Here is a 22,001-nt window from a genome sequence, read left to right as displayed (position 1 = left end):
GCAGAATTTTTTAAAAAACGACAGGGGCGTGCAAGAGATGCTGTCGGTGGCCAGAAGAATTGCGGGACACTTTCGGCGTACAGGCACCACGTACAGAAGACTGGAGCACCACCAAAAACTACTGAACCTGCCCTGCCATCATCTGAAGCAAGAAGTGGTAACGAGGTGGAATTCAACCCTCTATATGCTTCAGAGGTTGGAGGAGCAGCAAAAGGCCATTCAAGCCTATACAATTGAGCACGATATAGGAGGTGGAATGCACCTGTCTCAAGTGCAGTGGAGAATGATTTCAACGTTGTGCAAGGTTCTGATGCCCTTTGAACTTGCCACACGTGAAGTCAGTTCAGACACTGCCAGCCTGAGTCAGGTCATTCCCCTCATCAGGCTTTTGCAGAAGAAGCTGGAGGCATTGAAGAAGGAGCTAAAAGGGAGCGATTCCGCTAGGCATGTGGGACTTGTGGATGCAGCCCTTAATTCGCTTAACAAGGATTCACGGGTGGTCAATCTGTTGAAATCAGAGCACTACATTTTGGCCACCGTGCTCGATCCTAGATTTAAAGCCTACCTTGGATCTCTCTTTCCGGCAGACACAAGTCTGCTGGGGTTGAAAGACCTGCTGGTGACAAAATTGTCAAGTCAAGCGGAACGCGACCTGTCAACATCTCCTCCTTCACATTCTCCCGCAACTGGGGGTGCGAGGAAAAGGCTCAGAATTCCGAGCCCACCCGCTGGCGGTGATGCAGGGCAGTCTGGAGCGACTGCTGATGCTGACATCTGGTCCGGACTGAAGGACCTGACAACGATTACGGACATGTCGTCTACTGTCACTGCATATGATTCTCTCAACATTGATAGAATGGTGGAGGATTATATGAGTGACCGCATCCAAGTAGGCACGTCACACAGTCCGTACTTATACTGGCAGGAAAAAGAGGCAATTTGGAGGCCCTTGCACAAACTGGCTTTATTCTACCTAAGTTGCCCTCCCACAAGTGTGTACTCCGAAAGAGTGTTTAGTGCCGCCGCTCACCTTGTCAGCAATCGGCGTACGAGGTTACATCCAGAAAATGTGGAGAAGATGATGTTCATTAAAATGAATTATAATCAATTCCTCCGCGGAGACATTGACCAGCAGCAATTGCCTCCACAAAGTACACAGGGAGCTGAGATGGTGGATTCCAGTGGGGACGAATTGATAATCTGTGAGGAGGGGGATGTACACGGTGATATATCGGAGGGTGAAGATGAGGTGGACATCTTGCCTCTGTAGAGCCAGTTTGTGCAAGGAGAGATTAATTGCTTCTTTTTTGGGGGGGGTCCAAACCAACCCGTCATATCAGTCACAGTCGTGTGGCAGACCCTGTCACTGAAATGATGGGTTGGTTAAAGTGTGCATGTCCTGTTTTGTTTATACAACATAAGGGTGGGTGGGAGGGCCCAAGGACAATTCCATCTTGCACCTCTTTTTTCTTTTCTTTTTCTTTGCATCATGTGCTGATTGGGGAGGGTTTTTTGGAAGGGACATCCTGCGTGACACTGCAGTGCCACTCCTAGATGGGCCCGGTGTTTGTGTCGGCCACTAGGGTCGCTAATCTTACTCACACAGTCAGCTACCTCATTGCGCCTCTTTTTTTCTTTGCGTCATGTGCTGTTTGGGGAGGGTTTTTTGGAAGGGACATCCTGCGTGACACTGCAGTGCCACTCCTAGATGGGCCCGGTGTTTGTGTCGGCCACTAGGGTCGCTAATCTTACTCACACAGCTACCTCATTGCGCCTCTTTTTTTCTTTGCGTCATGTGCTGTTTGGGGAGGGTTTTTTGGAAGGGACATCCTGCGTGACACTGCAGTGCCACTCCTAGATGGGCCCGGTGTTTGTGTCGGCCACTAGGGTCGCTAATCTTACTCACACAGCTACCTCATTGCGCCTCTTTTTTTCTTTGCGTCATGTGCTGTTTGGGGAGGGTTTTTTGGAAGGGCCATCCTGCGTGACACTGCAGTGCCACTCCTAGATGGGCCCGGTGTTTGTGTCGGCCACTAGGGTCGCTAATCTTACTCACACAGCTACCTCATTGCGCCTCTTTTTTTCTTTGCGTCATGTGCTGTTTGGGGAGGGTTTTTTGGAAGGGACATCCTGCGTGACACTGCAGTGCCACTCCTAGATGGGCCCGGCGTTTGTGTCGGCCACTAGGGTCGCTTATCTTACTCACACAGCGACCTCGGTGCAAATTTTAGGACTAAAAATAATATTGTGAGGTGTGAGGTATAGAGAATAGACTGAAAATGAGTGTAAATTATGGTTTTTGAGGTTAATAATACTTTGGGATCAAAATGACCCCCAAATTCTATGATTTAAGCTGTTTTTTAGTGTTTTTTGAAAAAAACACCCGAATCCAAAACACACCCGAATCCGACAAAAAAAATTCGGTGAGGTTTTGCCAAAACGCGTTCGAACCCAAAACACGGCCGCGGAACCGAACCCAAAACCAAAACACAAAACCCGAAAAATTTCAGGCGCTCATCTCTAATTGCTATATGTAATCAGAGAGACCCAGGTCCTGCAGCCTCCCACTTTATGTAGCAGCCTCTGTGACACTCTGCTCTCCTCCAGTGAAGTGGCCGCTGCCACTGCACTCACAGGCAGCAACCTCCGATGGGTCCCCCTTCAGAGCTCCAGGGGCAACATAGTCTGTAACAGGGCCAGACGGATGCTCCGGGGAACAGCCTCTGCGTGTTATAAGCACCGTGGCTCACTTTCCAGTGTTGTCAGTGCTGCCACCTCCCGCTGTCCAGCCAGCGGCCAAAATCGAGGTCCCGGTTCCAATGGGGAGTGAGGGCCGCAACCCGTAAAAAAGGTAACACCATCTCCTGGTCCAGCGACCTGCACCTGTATCTGCAGCAGAGGTAGGCACCGTAGGGACCAATACTTGAAGAGCCCAGGGGTGCCTGAGGAAGGTGACAGGAGCACTTCTAATAGTTGCATATGCTGGAGCTCCTTCCCAGTATGTCCTCTTCGGCAGCCATCCAAGACACGATCCACCAAGGATCAGCTTTTAACTTCAGGACCCCAAACTTTGAAGTAAAGGTGCACCATTGCAAATTGTTCAATAATAAATTTTTCAGAGTATAGCAGTAGTCTTGTAGAGAGTATATGAGTGTGCAAGTGTGGTGTGGGGTTAAGGTACCATTTCAGCTAAAATGAGCAAGGGGTTAAGATATATTGATGTATTTGGGTTCTTTAAATCATTATTTGCGCAGTTTGAGGAAACTTTTCTATTTTTTATTCCTGTTTAATAAAGATTGTAGATATTAGTATTTAATGGTGTGATTACTGAATAGTGTAACAAAGCATTTGGAAAAGAAGGATAGAAGAAGACGGAAGTACAGGTATCAGGTAATAAGACTGTTGCACACATCTCTCATTTACTTTGAACACATTCTCATGTCCACTTCAAAGGAATTTGTCCAAACACAAAGACTTGAGTGGAGGCACATATACTGTTAGTAGCTAACCATTTTTAACAATATCAAGGGGGGGTTACATTTTGGAGGCACCACTGCTGAGATACGTACAGTTTCCAGATACTTCCTGTTTGTTCATGTAATATGGTACAAATAAAGGGGGAGGATACTTTAGAGTGGTGTAAAAAGAAAGGTGTTCCCCCTTTAAATTGCTTAGCACTAGTGAGTGATCTTAAAGACGTTTGGAAAACAGCGATCAAAATAGCAGTTGTGAAGCTATTTAGATTCAAAGAATCCGTATGATAGATGTCAGTGAAGGAGAACTGGGTATAGTTAGTGCAGTGCTGCTGGCTACCAAAGAACCCTTAGAAAGAGGTATGATACAGTACTATCCATGATCCCTGCCCTACATGTTGAAGGGCAAAGATGGAATATTATATAATCTAAGAAGGGGAAGGACATGGGAGCCTCAGGCGAACCAGCCAGTAGTTGTCGAGCTTCACAGAATGAAGAAAATAAGCAGAGTATAAGGAAAGACAGACAAAATCGTCAATCTAAAGCAGATCAAGGACAGAATGATACCATGGTGACTGTAATGAAAACTGTGATGGATGACTTCAGAAGGATACATTATGAGGAGGGATATAGGCATCTAAGGAGTTTTTCTTGGATACATTTAGTACCTGTAGGAGAGGATAGCTATGAGGAGTGTAGAAAAATGGTACATCAACTACTGGAAGAATGATAGTGTGCTGATGCAGTAAAGAAACAGCGAGTAGTAGAGCGCTTAAGAGGAAGTGAAAACTGCCACCATGAGGGATGACCCTAATGCAAGTTTCCGAGACTACTTAGCAGCTTTAGACCTGGATTTAAAAACAATGGAGAATGTAGATGACATGAAGTACTGACTGTGGCACACATCAAAATGTAGGGGAAAAGTTGACATCCTACATTTATCGCATTGATAGATTAATCCATCGAATGGTAGAAAGAGGAGGCATAGCAATCAAAGAAGTGAATGAAAAGAGGATGCAACAATTAATAGAAGGGTCCCTTACTACCAATCCTATAGCTCAACATTTGAGATATACAATCATTAGTAGACAACCGCCAACTTTCATGAAATTAATGTGGGAAGTTAAACAGGAGAAAGCCTTGGTAAAGGCTCGCGACAAAAGTGTGAAGGTTAAGGTAGCAGCATCTAAAGTTAAAGAGGCATTTAATTCAATTGAGAGTTTAACAAAAATGGTGGAGAGGTTACGAAGTGAAGTAGGACAGTTAACACTTTGATTGTCTGTAGATATAAGGAAGAGAGAAGCTACTAGAACACTTGAAAGGGTGCCATCTGTGACACTGGGAGAGGAGAAATGTCCGACTGCAAAGATGTTTTTGCTGTGGAAGATTAGGCCACAGAGCCCTTGAATGTAAGCACCTTTTCTCATAATGGTCAATGCAGGGGGTCGTCTTGAACCTTGTCTTGGCTCGGATCTTTAGATTGTCCTCCAGAGGTAATGGGGAGTCCTGTGGACAGTGCTCTGTGCCTAAGGGATTGATAGGACCAGCTTCACTGATTCCAGCATTTGTTAATGGAAATTTGTGTACTGTCTTATTGGACAGTGGATTTCAGGTGTCCATCATATTTCAGGATTGGTATAGACAAAATTTGTCTGATGTCCCGATATTACCACTGTCGTGTTTGATTATATGGGGACTGAGTGATCATAGTTACCCTTATTTGGGGTATATACCAGTCACTTTAAAATTCCCCCAAGATGTAACTGGAGTGATTGGAGAAATAAATAAAATGGCATTGATATGCCCAGGATCTGGAGGAGAAGACCAGATAGCACCCAATATCATCGGGACTAATGCAAACTTTTTCAAAACCCTGGCATAATGGTGTCATGAGTCAGGGGGTTACTTACTCAAGTTGATAAACACACAGAAACCGACAGTGGCCGGAAAAAGACAGGGATTGCCTTTTTGGAGCACTCTTTTAAATTTGAATAAATGTGTTCAAATTGATATGATTATTTTTTTAAAACGTAACCTTTAATATTGATTCTTTAAAATGATTATGATAATAATTAGTTCATTAAATCAGTATATAATTTCCTAACTACTATTAACATTATGTAACTAACTTCAATTGAATCAGTACATATTTATCTTAGCCAATTATAGCTTGTAACTATCTTAGCAGTACATATATTGTGATAATATGGTGAAAAAATGATAATAAATAAGAGTGTGAAAAGAAATATCTATTCCGCAATTTAATAAAGCTAATCTAACAATTACCCTGTCTTTATTGTCTGAAACAACAATCTAGTACTTTCCAATTATCAACTCTGCACCTTAATAAAACTAATCATGCAATAATCCTGTCCTATTTTTCTGAATCAACAATCTATCATGAAACTAAAAATTCATACAGTGGTCATTTCATAACAGTGTCATGTCACATGTTTAGCTTGATCACCAATCTACCTAATTACACTGATTTTGTGCAAAATTATCTCCTAGTAATATCATGTCACAATCACATTGGTAAGTATCTTGATAAGAGACAATGAATTATAAATTTGCACAAGCAGATGGTTAATCACTGCAGTGTCAAACGTTCCCCTAGACTCTCTGGTTTGATACCTGTAATAGAAACTGTGGCTAGTTGGCTGTTCTGCATTAATCCTTCTAACTGCAAAACAATGTAACCATTCCCTCTTACAGCTGTCTGCGAACGTAACAGTCAGCACCTCCGATACAAATGTTGCTATTCATATGGTATTCATTGTGGATTGCTTACAGTGCCAAACAATCTGACTAAGTTGTAACAATGTATATAGCTGTGATTCTTTCTCACCCAGCTTAATTGTTGTTCAGTATTTCTGTGCAAATTTATAATTCATTGTCTCTTATCAAGATACTTCCCAATGTGATTGTGACATGATATTACTAGGAGATAATTTTGCACAAAATCAGTGTAATTAGGTAGATTGGTGATCAAGCTAAACATGTGACATGACACTGTTATGAAATGACCACTGTATGAATTTTTAGTTTCATGATAGATTGTTGATTCAGAAAAATAGGACAGGATTATTGCATGATTAGTTTTATTAAGGTGCAGAGTTGATAATTGGAAAGTACTAGATTGTTGTTTCAGACAATAAAGACAGGGTAATTGTTAGATTAGCTTTATTAAATTGCGGAATAGATATTTCTTTTCACACTCTTATTTATTATCATTTTTTCACCATATTATCACAATATATGTACTGCTAAGATAGTTACAAGCTATAATTAGCTAAGATAAATATGTACTGATTCAATTGAAGTTAGTTACATAATGTTAATAGTAGTTAGGAAATTATATACTGATTTAATGAACTAATTATTATCATAATCATTTTAAAGAATCAATATTAAAGGTTACGTTTTAAAAAAATAATCATATCAATTTGAACACATTTATTCAAATTTAAAAGAGTGCTCCAAAAAGGCAATCCCTGTCTTTTTCCGGCCACTGTCGGTTTCTGTGTGTTTATCAGGTTTAAATATGATTGTTGGAGCACCTCCAGCTGATTAATTCTACCTATTAAAAAAGGAAAAATTATTGAACAGCCGGTTCCACCATATTTCTTTGAAATTATTTGGGTTCGGTGCAGGGTACACTGCATTACTACAAAGTACTTACTCAAGTTCACTGACCATACATTTGTGTCTAAAAGTTTATCAGAAGACTGAGGAAGAAAAGAAGAATGAGTCTAGTAGAAGAACTTTGACTTTGAGGCATGTTTCCAGGGTAGCGATATCTCAGACAATAGCAAAGTAGAGTTGATGATGGATCACATACAACATGATGCTGTGTTTTCATGGCATGATTGGGATCTGGGACTTGCCACTGATATTTCTCATTGTATTAGGCTAACGGATGAGATCCCATTCAAGGAAAGGTCTCATAGGTTAGCCTCAGCTGATCTGGAGGATGTAAGGCAGCATCTGAAGAATCTTTAGGAAGAGAACAAGCCCAGAGAATTGGCAAAACGTGTCTTCCAAAGCCTACACAGGAACTCCACGGGACTCTGCTGTAGTGCAATACGGCCACCTCAAGCAGACCCAGGTATGTGGTCAGCAAAAGGGTAATATGCCTTCATTATTTCTTGCTATTTAACTACTTGGAATTCTGCAAAGACATGCATGCCATTTATTGATTAATAGCAGTATGAACTATGGAGGGCATAACCAACGCTGAACCTTAGATCCATTCATATGCACCTTTTCATATACCATGCCTACTTAAGAGTCTTTGTGATTATTATTAAGATTTATTTATTAACAGTTTCTAATATAGCGCAGCAAATTACGTTGCGCTTTACAACTGGACACAATTAGAAGACAAAACTGGGTAAAACCAAACAGTCATAGAGGGAGGAGGGCCCTGCTCGCAAGCTTACAATCTATGGGGAAATAGGCATTGATACACAAGGATAGCTGCTATCTATTGCATAGTTGTTCACCAGATTGTAAAGGTTCTTGATGAGCTGCATGATATCACATCACAGCAGTGATGAACCAAGTTCAGGGGAAAGGAGAGTGAAGAAAGAAAATATGTGGGGATGTGTGGACTATACTGTGAGGATATAATTGGATAGGAGAGCTATGAAGGTAATGTGAGCGGTTCTGGAATTTGATAAGCTTGTCTGAATAGGTGAGTTTTCAGGGAATGCTTGAAGGTTTGAAGACTAGAGGAGAGTCTTATTGTACGTGGTAGGGCATTCCACAGAGTGGGTGCAGCCCGAAGAAAGTCCTGTAATCGTGCATGGGAGCAAGTAATGAGTGTGGATGAGAGACGTAGATCTTGTGACGAGCGAAGGGAACGGGTTGGGAGATATTTTGAGATAAGTGAAGAGATGTATGTTGGTGTAGTATGGTTAATAGCCTTGTGTGTAAGTAACAGTATTTTATATTGAATACGGTAGAATACAGGTAGCCAATGGAGGGACAGACAAAGTGGGTCTGCAGACGATGAACGTCTAGTGAGGAATATTAGCCTCACAGCTGCATTCAGATGGATTGTAATGGTAAGAGTCTCTTCTTAGTAAGACCAGTAAGAAGACTATTGCAATAATCAATGCGGGAGAAAATGAGAGCATGGATTAGGGTTTTAGCAGTGTCTTGTGTAAGATATGATTGTATTTTGGATATATTTCTTAGATGCATGTAACATGATTTTGAGACAGATTGAATGTGGGGAGCAAAGGACAATTCTGAGTCAAGTATGACACCTAGGCAGCGAGCTTGTCGTGTAGGGCTGATTGTAGAGTTCTCAATAGTGATAGAAATATCAGGTTGGTAACTACCATTGGCCGGTGGAAATATAATTAACTCTGTTTTGGAAATATTAAGTTTGAGGTGGTGAGATGACATCCAAGATGAAATGGCAGAGAGGCATTCAATGACCCGGCCCAATACAGATAGAGACAAATCAGGGGTGGATAGGTAGATTTGAGTATCATCTGTGTACAGATGATACTGAAATACAAAAGAGCTGATTAGTTTCCCAAGAGATGAGGTATAGATTGAGAAAAGCAGAGGACCTAAGACTGAGCCCTGCGGTACTCCAACTGAAAGAGGTAGCGGAGAGGAGGTGGATTCAGAGAAACGGACACTGAAAGAGTGATTAGATAGGTAGGATAGGAACCAAGAGAGGGCTGTGTCCTGAAGACCTAGGGATTGCAGTGTTTGTATGAGGAGAGAGTGTTCAACAGTGTTAAAAGCAGCAGAGAGATCTAGAAGAATAAGTAGTAAGTAAATGGCCTTTAGACTTCGCAGTGACCAGATCATTCACTACTTTAGTCAGTGCTGTCTCTGTGGAGTGTTGGGAGCGAAACCTGATTGATGTGGGTCCAATAAGTTATACGAGTTAAGAAAGTGTGTGAGGCGCGTGTAGGCAAGTTTCTCAAGTAGCTTGGAGAAACATGGGAGCTGAGAGATGGGACGGTAGTTTGAGAGAGTGTTAAGGTCAGAATTTTGTTTTTTTTTCAGAATGGGAGTAATCACTGCATGCTTGAACAGTGAAGGAAAGATACCAGTAGAGAGAGAGATTACAGATGTTAGTTAAGGTTGGGATGAGCACAGGAAATAGAGCTTTACTTATTTGTCAGGGTATAGGATCAAGTGAAGAGGTAGTAGAGTAGCAGGATGAGAAGAGTGTTGATACTTCATCTTCATTTGTGGGATAAAATGAAGAGAAAGTGCCAGAGGGTTCAGGTAAGGAACTGAGTAGGTCACTGGTTGAGGAAGAGCATACTATTTCAGCTTGGATCTTCTCAATCTGGTCCTTGATAGTGGCTAGAGGCTTGGGTGAAGGAGGGTTGAGAAGTGATTTAAATGTATTAAAAAGTCGTTTGGGGTTAGAGGCTTGAGCAGAGATAAGAGTTTGGAAATATGTTTGTTTGGCAGTGTCCAGAGCATTACAATAAGAGTGGCAGACAGTCTTATATGTGAGGAAGTCACTTGGAATACGAGATTTACGCCACTGGCGTTCAACTTTATGTGACAGTTTTTGTAGGTGTCTTGTTACTTTAGAGTGCCACGGTTGACATCTAGGCCTACGTGGAGTGTGATGGGTAGCTGGAGCCACTTTGTCAAGGGCTATCTCTAGAGTCTGGTTCAGGTGTGATACAGCCATCTTAGGAGAAGTGAATGCAGAAATAGGTAAAAGCAGTTGTTGCAGTGAGGTGGAAAGTTCTTGAAAATTAATTGCATTAATATATCTGCGGGTTTGAAGAGGATTGGAGGATGTCAGTGGCACTGAGTTTGAAGTATTAGAGGAGAGCATGCAGGTGATAAGGTTGTGATCTGAGAGAGGGAAAGGAGTGTTAGTGAGTTCAGAAACGGAGCATAGTCCAGTGAATACTAGCTCAAGGCAGTGGGCCTCCTGATGAGTAGAGGAGTCAGTCCACTGTGAGAGGCCGAGAGAGGAGGTTAGAGACAGTAGATTGGAGGCATGAGCAGCAGATTTTGGACTTTCAATAGCAATATTGAAATCGCCCATGATAATGGTGGAGATATCAGAGGATAAGAAGTGAGGGAGCCAAGCAGAAAAAATTATCTAGAAATTGTTTGGGATGCCCAGGTGGGTGATAGATAGCTGCAACATGCAGAGAAAAAGGAGTGCAAATTCTGATAGAATGTACTTCAAATGATGTAAATGTGAGTGATGGAACCGGTTGTAGAACTGTGTATGCGAAAGATTGGGATAGTAATAATCCAACTCCACCTCCTTTACAGTTACCAGGCCTGGGGGTGTGTGTGAAGTGGAGACCACCATGTGACAGTGCCGCAGGGGAGGCCATATCTGGTTGTGTGAGTCATGTTTCTGTAATAGCCAGCAGGTTGAAGTTGTTAGATATGAAGAGGTCATGAACAGATGTTAGTTTGTTACAAACAGAGCATGCATTCCATAAGCCACATTTTAGTGATTTGGAGGGTGATGGGAGACATGTTGTTTATTAGGTTAGCTGTATTTCTATAAATAAAACAATTAGCAGAAAGCTGTAAAGTCCTCATTCAATGGGACCACAAACAGTGAATACACAATTGATGATTTCTAAAATAGACGGTACCGGTATGAATGGTCGACATTAACAAATGGTCGACTCATGAAAATGGTCGACACATGAAAGGTCAATGCATGAAAATGTCGACATGAGTTTTTTACTTTTTGGGTGTCGTTTTCTGCATAAAGTGACGGGGAACCCCAATTAGTGCACCGCTTCGCTCACCATGCTTCGGGAAAGGTGCCTCGCTCCACTACCACTGCGCTCACACAGATTACCGTTCCCAATCGTAGTCCACGTGGATTTTAAAGTATGGAAAAGTTCCCCAAAAGAAATAAAATGTGAAAAACTCATGTCGACCTTTTCACGTGTTGACCATTTTCATGTGTCGACCATGTGTCCATGGCGACCATGTCAATGTCGACCAATAGCGGTCGACCTAATGACTGTCCGTTTAGCATCAATCCTGATGAGATGGTAATGATTGGAGGCGCATTTTACAGGAATCCCTTTAACCTTCAATGCTTGGACCGTGAACAATAGGAAATCCACCGTTGAAGTCCCGTAACCAAAAGTTGTCCTTTTTTGTAGCCCACTGACCAAGGGGGAAAGCAAGTACTGACGCGTTTCACTGTCCTTAGACTGCTTTTTCAAAGGGATTCCTGTAAAATGTGCCTCCAATCATTACCATCTCATCAGGATTGACGCTAAACGGACTTCCCCTTGAAAAATACCTTAGGACCAGTAACTATATCCATCTTTGGGACTATTTGCATATGGTCCACGCTTAAACATTGTAATTCAGTGGACTTTTAACCAATATAGGTCCTGTCTAAACACTGTTATCTCAGCGGACTCCAAACCAAAACAGGACCCTAACAGTGAGCTCACATGTTTGACCATCTAGAGGGGTTGTAATCACTTTCCTATTTTTATCTTTTGCTGTTTTAATAGAATATAAGCATTGATTCATATCTATATATACATGCTTTATAAATACCTACCTCTTGCCAGAGAGATTTGTTGCAAATTAGTTTATGTACATTTTTTAATAATAAATAACCTGTTTTATTAGATCGCCATGCAATATAATTGTTATTGATAATACCAATTTATCTAAGCACTTTTTTTTCTCTAGTATATACATATCTGTCTATACAGGGCAGACCCTGTCACTAATATCAAGACAGACTGAATCACTATATGTATAGCAGATATTAAATAAGGGGCTTTGGTGCACTTGTAGACTGTACAATATGCATCAATAATGCTCACTAAATATCATGGACATGTTTGTTGCACCTCTGGATTTGATAACAGGTATCAGTGACGCTTACTGAATATCCAAGGTACAGTATTACCATAATACTGATTACCATCCCTGCTTTGACTTTTATATCTATTCTCACCTTAACGTATTCAGTGGACTCTCATTCGCGATTCAGTGGCACGTTTCCACGCTCCACTGTCTAACGTGAACAGCAGATCCATTCAGTTTATCTAAACTTGCCTATCCTATCTGAGTATCCTTCTCAATCTATAATCCATTAAATCTATGGTAATTTTGATTTTTTTTTTTATAGGCAAGCTTCTGGCCTAGAACTCAATCTCCCATAGGTGCACTCTCATTAGTGAGTCAGATAAATGTACATACTTTACTACCATACCTCACTGCTCATGTCCAATCTCGTCTAATCTTGGAAGCGAAGCGGTGCTGGCCTGTGTTAGTTCATGTAAGGGGGACCTCCAGGGGGTATCTGGTCTCTAGGTCGAAGGTAACTAAGTTGACACTGTCTAGGTCAAACACTATTGGTCAACAGTAACTAGGTCAACAGTGTTTCAAGGTTGACATGTTCTAGGTCGACAGGTCAAAAGGCCGACATGAGTTTTAAAAAAAAAAATATTTTTATTTTTTATTTTTTCATACTTAACAATCCATGCAGTCTACGATTGGGAATGGTAACCTGTGCCAAGTAAAGCAGTAGCGGGCCAAGGCACCTTGCGGAATCGCTTGCAATGCGAGGGGACACGGTGCACTAATTGGGGTTCCGGTCACTGTACAGAGAAAATGACACCAAAAAACTCATAAAAAACTCATGTCGAACTTTTGACCTGTTGACCTAGACCATGTAGACCTACAGTCCCCGTCGACCTAGCATCCCTGTCGACCTAGTTGCTATCGGCCAATAGTGGTCAACACTCTGACATAACACTAACAGCAGGATCACCAATTTTTCTTCCTTCATTCCTCTTTGCAGTCTTGCCTTTTTCCAACCATATGCGACAAGAGATGGTACAACATGAATTCAGTAGTTTATGAGTAATTTTGTCCATACAAAGTACAGTCCAAGTCCAAAGAATGGATTTCCTGTATACTAATTGATCTACCAAGGTCTTAGCAATACTTCATGTACTGATCCATGTGATGTGGATGTAGTACTGACTGTGTCTACATTTCATTTTCAGATCATATATATACTTATATATAGAGGGACCAGAACACGTTTTAATTTTTTTTTAATGATATTGTAATCTCTTGGATACGTATTAAATTTATGTGAACAACTAATAAAAGTTATGTTTTAGATTCCTAAAAATGTAATACTAAGAGTGAGCCCACACAAGAGTCTTCTTTCCCTTTTGCTTGTTTGAATCTGTTGGATAGCCAAATAATTGCAGTTTTTGAGTCCATATGCCTCATATATAGTAGTTGCTAGGAAAAAGAATGGTGAGGTACTATCGTAAACTTAACCAACGCACTATTCCAGACCAGTATACAGTACCCAAAGTGGATGAAGCCTTGGATTGTTTACAGGGTAACCAATATTTTTTAGTGTTAGATCTTAAGAGCGTTTTCTATCAAATCCCATTAGATCCTAAAGATGCTGAGAATACTGCATTTATTTGTCCTCTCGGATTTTTCCATTTTTGTGGATTCCACAAGGGATAAATGGTGCTCCTGTCAACTACCAGAGATGTATGGAGAGGATAGTTGGAGACATGAACCTCAGGGAGGTGGTAATACATTTGGGTGACATCGTAGTCTTTGGGAAGACCCTAGAAGAGCACAACAGAAGGTTCTTGAAGGTCCTTGATTGTCTGATAGAACATGGATTTGAGTTGTCATTAGCAAGACAACTGTGAGATATATAGGTCATATTGTCAGCCCAGAAGGGATAGCAGCTGATCCAGCTAAGGTGGAAGCCATGAAAGAGTGGCCTAGACCTACTAGGCTGAAGTAGTTAATGTCATTCCTGGAATTTTGTGGTTATTATAGGCGTTTTGTATCACAATTTTCTATGATAGCTAGACCTTTGACCGACCTCACCAAAGGGAATCCTCCTACAAAAAAACTTGTACTGGAAGGAATAAAAAAGAACTTTAATAAAGGCCAATGAAGAATTTGGAGAATGATGGACGTCAGAATGTGAACAAGCATTTCAGTAAGGATTGAAGGAAACACACATCTGTTTTGGCTTATGCAGATCAATCCCAGCCTTATATGTTGCATATAGATGCATCCATTGAAGGTTTGGAGGGAGTATTGTTTCATCTGGAAGAGTATTGAAGAGATTTCCCTGGAAGAGTTAGTGAGGGTGAAGATATCGATAAATCCTCAGTGGTGACACTCTTTATGCCCTTTCAGTATGAAGCTTCACAAAGTCCTGCAGGTTCAGGTAGATTACACTCTGAGTCATATAGTTTGGGAGGAAGTGAGAGCAATATGGAAAAGTCCTTAGGTCATTCACAAAGAACTATCAGGCCCCCTATGATACTGACATAGGACTCTTTATGGGAGTCAATAGAAGTGCCTTGACTGATACATTTAAACATAGTGTTCACTTGGCCATATTTTGGCACCCTGGAGGAGTGTATAAATAGGTGATTGAAAGGACTGTTAAGCTGGTTGCCGGAGGCTGCGTGGAGAAGAAAGGAACTGCTGAGCTCAACCCCTTCTTTTTATTTGGAACCCACCCACCCCAAAAAACGAAGCTTAAAGAAGACTGAATGCAATGATTAGAATTATAGTGCCTTCAAATTAGAGTTTTTGGCCTTAGTATGGGCAGTTACGGAAAAATTCAAAAGCTACTTGGCTGCTACTCCATTTGTGGCTTTCACCAACAACAATCCTTTATCCCATCTATCGACTGCTCATCTGAGAGCACTGGAGCAGCGTTGGGCTTCTCGATTAGCCAACTACCAATTCACAATCAAGTACCGGAGTGGTCAAAGTAATCTAAACACTGATGCACTGTCGCGATTGCCGGCAGAAATAGGCATTGGACCTGATGAAGATGGGTGGGAGGAGGTGGAAATGCCAGCCTTACATGCCACGTTAACACACCAGCAAGCATTATCCACAGGAACAAAACTAACATCTGAATGTGAACTGCGAATTTTGACGGAGGATGAGCCGGAAAGAAAATGGAGACAAATACAAGAGAAGAGGCCTGTGTTAAAGCGATTGAAAGCTCTTCTACTTACCGGGAAAATTTTGACCAAGGAGGAATGACAGATGGCTGAGCCTGAACTCCTTAAGCTTTGGAGACAAAGAGAACATCTCAGGATACAGCAGGGTCTCCTCGTTCGCTGTGGAGTCAATCCTAAAACACATCATCCTGTTATTCAGATCGTGATACCTATGGAAGAGAAAAATTCTCTTTTGCATGCTTATCATGACCAAGCAGGGCATTTTGGTACCCAGAAACTGGAGGCACACTTACGGAAGCGGTTCTTCTGGACCAATATGAAGGCAGACGTTGAGAATTGGTGCACAAACTACCAGATCTGTATTGTCAAGAAGAGAGTCTCCTCCAAACAGACAGCACCTCTTCATCCCATTATTAGTCATCATCTACTAGAAATGCTTACCATTGACCATGTGAAATTGGAAACCAGCCGAACTGGATATCAATATGCCATCACGATGATAGACCATTACACCAAGTTTGCTGTGGCTCTTCCGGTGCGAGATTTGTTGGCAAGGACCACTGCAGAGATACTGCGGAGAGCATTTGTACAGCCTTATGGATATCCGGAAAACATCTTGACGGATCAAGGCCCTGCTTTTGAATCTAAATTATTCAAGAACTCTGACTTGTTCGGCTGCAAAAAGTTGAGGACCACCGCATGCCACCCACAGTGCAATGGGTTATGTGAAAGGATGAATCAAACCCTAATCAGTATGTTAAGAGCTATTCCGCTACCGGAACGGCGAGAACGGCCTACCCTGCTTCCAGAGATGACTTATTTGTACAACTGCGCAGAGCATAGCTCCACTGGGTATACCCCTTACTATTTGTTATTCAGGCAGGAAGGTAAATTGCCTGTGGATCTAATATTAGATCTGCCCCAGGAAGTCACTCAAGAAACAATTCCGCAGAGTGACTGGGTGAGGGAACATCGACGAAGATTAAAGGCAGCACAGACTATAGTGGATCAAAGGATGGAGAAGGCACGACAGCATCAAGCTGATTACTATAATAAGACAGCACTAGCGGAACCATTAGAAGTGGGCGATGTGGTATGGCGGAAGAAAAATCAGAGATGCAGCAAGCTGGATAGTCGTTGGAAGTCGATACTCTATCTTGTTATTGAAATCCCATGCCTTGATGTAGCAATATATAGAATTTCTAAAGATAAGGCAAGTCTTCCTTGGTGGTGCATAGGAATCAGTTGAAAAGACAGAGAGAGTGAGTTCACTTAATAATTCAGATGTCAGTGACTCTATGGACATGTGGAAATTGTGCAAGCCAGTGTTGTACAATGTAGGGGTTCCTGCTAATGGGGAGGTTACTTTTCCGTCAGAAATGGTACAGCCTGATGTAATGGGAAGAGAAAGTTATGATGCTCCTGACTCCCATGCAATGGTATCAGGTGCATTGGAAGATCATAGCTGTAATGTGGTTAACTCTCCAGTTGAGCTGAGGAGATCAGAGAGAAGCACAAAGGTAGTGTTACCACTTAGATATAGATGTTAAAATGTTACAAAATGCGTAACTGAGTGTCACGATCCTGACTGTAATTCTCATGTTCTGTGGCTTACCTCTGCTTATTCTGAAAACAGGCATCTGCTTCTCATACAAACTGCAGTATTGATTACTTGCTGGTTAGCACCTGAGCAGGAATTCCACTGTGTGTGTAATTGCCAAGATCCAGTGTTCAGCAACCCGGCTCTCTGTTCATCACACCCAGCTTGCAGCAAAGTCTTTACATGCTGTTCCTGCATAGCTCTCTCAGCATAATGTCTGCTTCCTAGTGATTGGGCCTACTAGGCCTCAATCCACATCTGAGCCTCGGCCTGGAGCACTGCTGTGACAAGTCCTGATCACCTGACAGCAGCACAGCCAATTATGTACCTATTTGAGTCTCCCTGCATCACCAAATCATCCCAGCCAATCCCTGCACTCTGGCTCCTATAAGAATGCTCGGTAAGGACTCCCTGGTCACCAGTGCTATGATTGGATGTTTGCTCTCAGCTGCTTCCAGATTACCTTGCTCCAGGAGATTCCATTCTGCCCTGAGACCTGAGTTCCATCCTGCTTGCAGCTCTGCCTGGCTCAATCGGTGTTTTGCCATCGATCTGCAGCTCCATTGGTGTTCTGCCATCGACACTCATCACCATCGGTATTCCGCCATTGATCTCCAGCTCCATCGGTGTTCCGCCATCGATCTCCAGCTCCATCGGTGTTCTGCCATCGATCTCCAGCTCCATCGGTGTTCCGCCATCGATCTCTAGCTCCGTCAGTGATCCACCATCGATCTCTAGCTCCATTGGTGATCCACCATCGATCTCTAGCTCCATCGTTGATCCGCCATCGATCTCGAGCTCCATCGGTGATCTGCCATTGATCTCTAGCATCGGTGGTCCGCCATCGATCTCGAGCTCCATCGGTGTTCCGCCATCGATCTCTAGCTCCATCGGTGTTCTGCCATCGATCTCTAGCTTCATTGGTGCTATGCCATCAATACCCAGTACCATCGATATCCTTTCTTCTCCAGTGGTCAGTAACATTGTGTATTCCTCTACATTGACTTCATCAGTGGTTTACACTGCAACTGTGTCTGCTATCATGTGCTCATTATATTGGGACTTCATCAGTGGTTCACACTGCATCTCATATTACATCTTGCCATCGATGTTCCATATGCTTCTGCATTACCTTGTTCCTGTGCCAATGTTACTGCATTATCTGTGATACCGATCATTGAGTCTAATACCATCTGCCGCTATCTGTACCATCTTGCGTGCTGAATAACAGACTTGTTTTATCTTATATTCTCATACACTCTGGTCACGCCTTCGGGGCTACGCTCAAGTTTACCATATCCTGGTTATGTATCAAAGCTCCCAGATTCACATTCCAGTCAGCCCCTACGCCTGAGCTCTCCACTGGTCAGAGTCAGACCTCAGGCGTGACACTGAGGTTACACCAAATGTTATATATTTGAATATGTACCAAGGTCTTTCAGGTAACTGGTAATCTTGTATTGAAGCCTGTTATACAAAAGGTAGAGAAATGCATGAGGACACACATATTTCAAGCAGGGAAGTATGTAATACCCTGTGTAAGGCATAGTTATGGCATTATTGAATAAGTGGTATGTAGGTACAAATAGAAAAAGTTAAAACTCATCAATGTCTACAAGTGTCCTCACAGAGAATAGTGGAATAGTTTTGTAGCTCTCATTGAGAGAAGTTTTGGTAAACAATATCTCCCTCACAGAGGGGAGTTGGAACTGTCCACCTGTATGCCAGCTTAAAGGACTGCTACACTGCCTCTCAATAAAAGGGGTGATGGCATGAGATTATGGTTTATGGTGGTGCAGGTCGGTTCACGCAAAATGCATCTGGCGGGACTGATCTGGGCACCCTGGAGGAGTGTATAAATAGGGGATTGAAAGAACCATTAAGGTGGTTGCCGGAGGCTGCGTGGAAAAGAGAGAAACTGCGCAGCTCAAACCCTGCTAAAAAGTGCGACACACCTGATGCTGTGGAAGTCTGCCCCAGGGAGAGAGACTGGTGGAGTGCCCCAGTGACCCAATGAAGCGAGGCTTGAGGAAGGACAGCGGCGGTGAGCAGCAGCAGGATCCTGCATCAGGGACTCCCGCTGAGCGGAGCGGAAGAGGCGGCTCTGGGCAGTGTTCAGCGTGGCTGTGGGTGGTGGCATCAGTAAGTTGGAGTCCTTTCTGGGTGGTTCGGAGGTGGTGCTGCCCTGCACAACACCTCCAGAGAGAGTGGCCTAGAGCGGTGAGTGATAGTAGGAGGCGGGCCTAACGAAAGTGCTCAGCAGCAGGAGCGGGCGGCACATCTTGAACTAAGCTAGCCCCCGGGAGGTGATTACAGCTGGGAGTGACAGCGAGAGGTGTAACTGGAGGTCCCTGTAAGGTACACAACATTGGATCCCTTCTGCAGCAATTAAGGTAGGTGTAGTCATCCACCTATCTATACAGCGTCACCACCAGAATTAGTGATTCAGCATCACCCGAGACACAGCTAAAAAACTGATACTTGTATTTTAGTGACTGTGTATACATTGTAGCCTTGAACTTATGTTATGCCAGGAACTGCAGTCTTTATAACTAGTCAGCATACTTAAGCACCAGGCAGAGAGGAAAGGATTACTATTATAATGGCCACTGAATTTACAAAGCCTTGTGCCCATGTAGATAACTAATTCCCACTTGCAGAGAGGATTCTTAATACCTACAGCATCTAAGGCCCAGCAAACGGGTGCATATATCCCGCTCAGAAATAGTAATTTACGCTGTCAGACAGAAATCTACTAATTATCGCTGCCAGGCAGGAATTTTACTAAGTATATCACTGTGAGCTAGGAAATAACTCATTGTACATTTCCCTTTTGCTCTATCCGAGACCAGATATAAATAGAGCAGGATTACAAAGTTGCTACATTGTCATAATTGCAGAACTACTGTTACTATTACAAAGAAATACTATAAAGGGACCGAGATTCAGAATAACATCCAATTGCTACTTAATGTTTCTGGAGACTAGTGACTGAGACTATATTCAAAGGGATACAGCAATTCTTTAGTTAGGAGTCATTCCTGCTTTACTGGTACCACAACGTTATCATCACATGTGCACCAACAAGGTAATAAGAGTACTCAGACTGTAATGTGGCTACTGTAGGGAAAGCTTCTATTTCCGCAGTACAGGTAGTAATCTAGTGAACGCCTTTTAATAATATTGTTGCATGTTCAACTGTTGTCGAGTGTTATCACATTAACCTTCCTTGTTTAGGTTTCTTTATTAAATGCTGGTAAGAAAAACGCAGACGAAGTCGTTCCAGTACAATAAATCTTTTATTTGGGTTACAATCAGTGTCAGACTGGGGCATGCAGGGCCCACCGGGGAAATGCAGTGGTGGGGGCCCGTGTTTAGAGGCTTGGCAAACCATTAATGTATGGTCTGGGCCCCTTGATAAATATATACAGTAAATCAGAGGTTCTCAAACTCGGTCCTCGGGAGCCCACACAGTGCATGTTTTGCAGGTAACCCAGCAGGTGCACAGGTGTATTAATTACTCACTGACACATTTTAAAAGGTCCACAGATGGAGCTAATTATTTCACTTGCGATTCTGTGAGGAGACCTGCAAAACATGCACTGTGTGGGCCCCCGAGGACCGAGTTTGAGAACCTCTGCAGTAAATACTGCTAGTGAATACATGATCGTGTACCAGATTAATAAAAGCAATTTACTGTAGTGAATACACCATAGTCCTGTGCAGTATGAGCTAACCTATGTATAGTGTATAACTCAAGTGCTCAGTCTGGAACCTGATCCCTAGTGGAGCGGGTGGGGCCCGCCGGAGGTTTCCCAATGTACCCTTGTGGGCTAGTCCGACCCTGGTTACAATGTCAATTTATTGAGTTCTATTGTGATAGCTTGGTTTAAATGTGTATGGGAGCACTCACTCTCACCTCTCCGTGAAGATTGAAGATGACTGAAGTAGCCTCCAACAGACTAGGGCAGTGTTGAAGTGAGTTGTCTGGTGTCTGGGTTGCAGCATAATAAAGAGGAAACCGGGCAGCTGTGTGATGTGTTGGAGGAGGAGATGGCTGCAGGAGGCGGAGCATCGGCGGACATAACAGGAGGAATCAAGCTTTAAATCCACACTCTCCTAATATACCAGTGGAGGATTGAGGCAGGATTAGCAGGACCAGCAGATGTGGGTCACCTTCACAGGGTACAGACAAAATTAACCCTCAGTTACCGCTGGAAATCTAAGGAGCCAAGCTGGTGTGGTGAGCTATACACTGAGAACTCTGCACACTTACAAGCTGGTCAAGGGCTAAGGCAGGCTCCTTCCAATACTGTGACATAGTGGCCAGCCTATAAATAAGCTGTTAATAGGCAGCTCAAAGAGTCCTAAGAGCTATTGCTGGAACTTATAGTGCATCACATAATAATACACACTGGGGTAAATTTATTAAGATGGGAGTTCTATTTAAGATGGGATGTTGCTCAGAGCAACCAATCAGATTCCAGGTATTATCCTCTATAACAGGGGTGGGCAATTATTTCAGCTGAAGGGCCACTTGACACTTTCCTGTCAGTATCCGAGGGCCGCACACAAAATAGCAGCTCCCCCACGTGCCAAAAATATAGGGACGTGGCTTCATAGGGAAGGGGTTTGGCCAAAAAATAATATAGATACATATTAGGCTGCACAATAGTCTCCATTATTCAAATTATGCCACACAGTAGCGCCACTTACACACATTACGCCAGGTAGAGCCCCTGTCACACATTACGGCAGGTAGAGCTCTCTTTTACACAGTATGGAAGATAGAGTACCCTTTTTACACAGTACGGAAGGTAGAGCCCCCTTTTACACATTAACATTTTATTTGGGATAATCATTGCACAGCAAGCAAATTATCCAGTGTCTTATGGCCCCTGGGGAAAGGTGTGACACAGTAACAGAACACGGGTGGTGTGACGCGGT

Source organism: Pseudophryne corroboree, chromosome 2 (assembly GCF_028390025.1).
Source record: "Pseudophryne corroboree isolate aPseCor3 chromosome 2, aPseCor3.hap2, whole genome shotgun sequence".
Taxonomy (NCBI): Eukaryota; Metazoa; Chordata; class Amphibia; order Anura; family Myobatrachidae; genus Pseudophryne; species Pseudophryne corroboree.
This window is presented reverse-complemented; position numbering follows the sequence as displayed.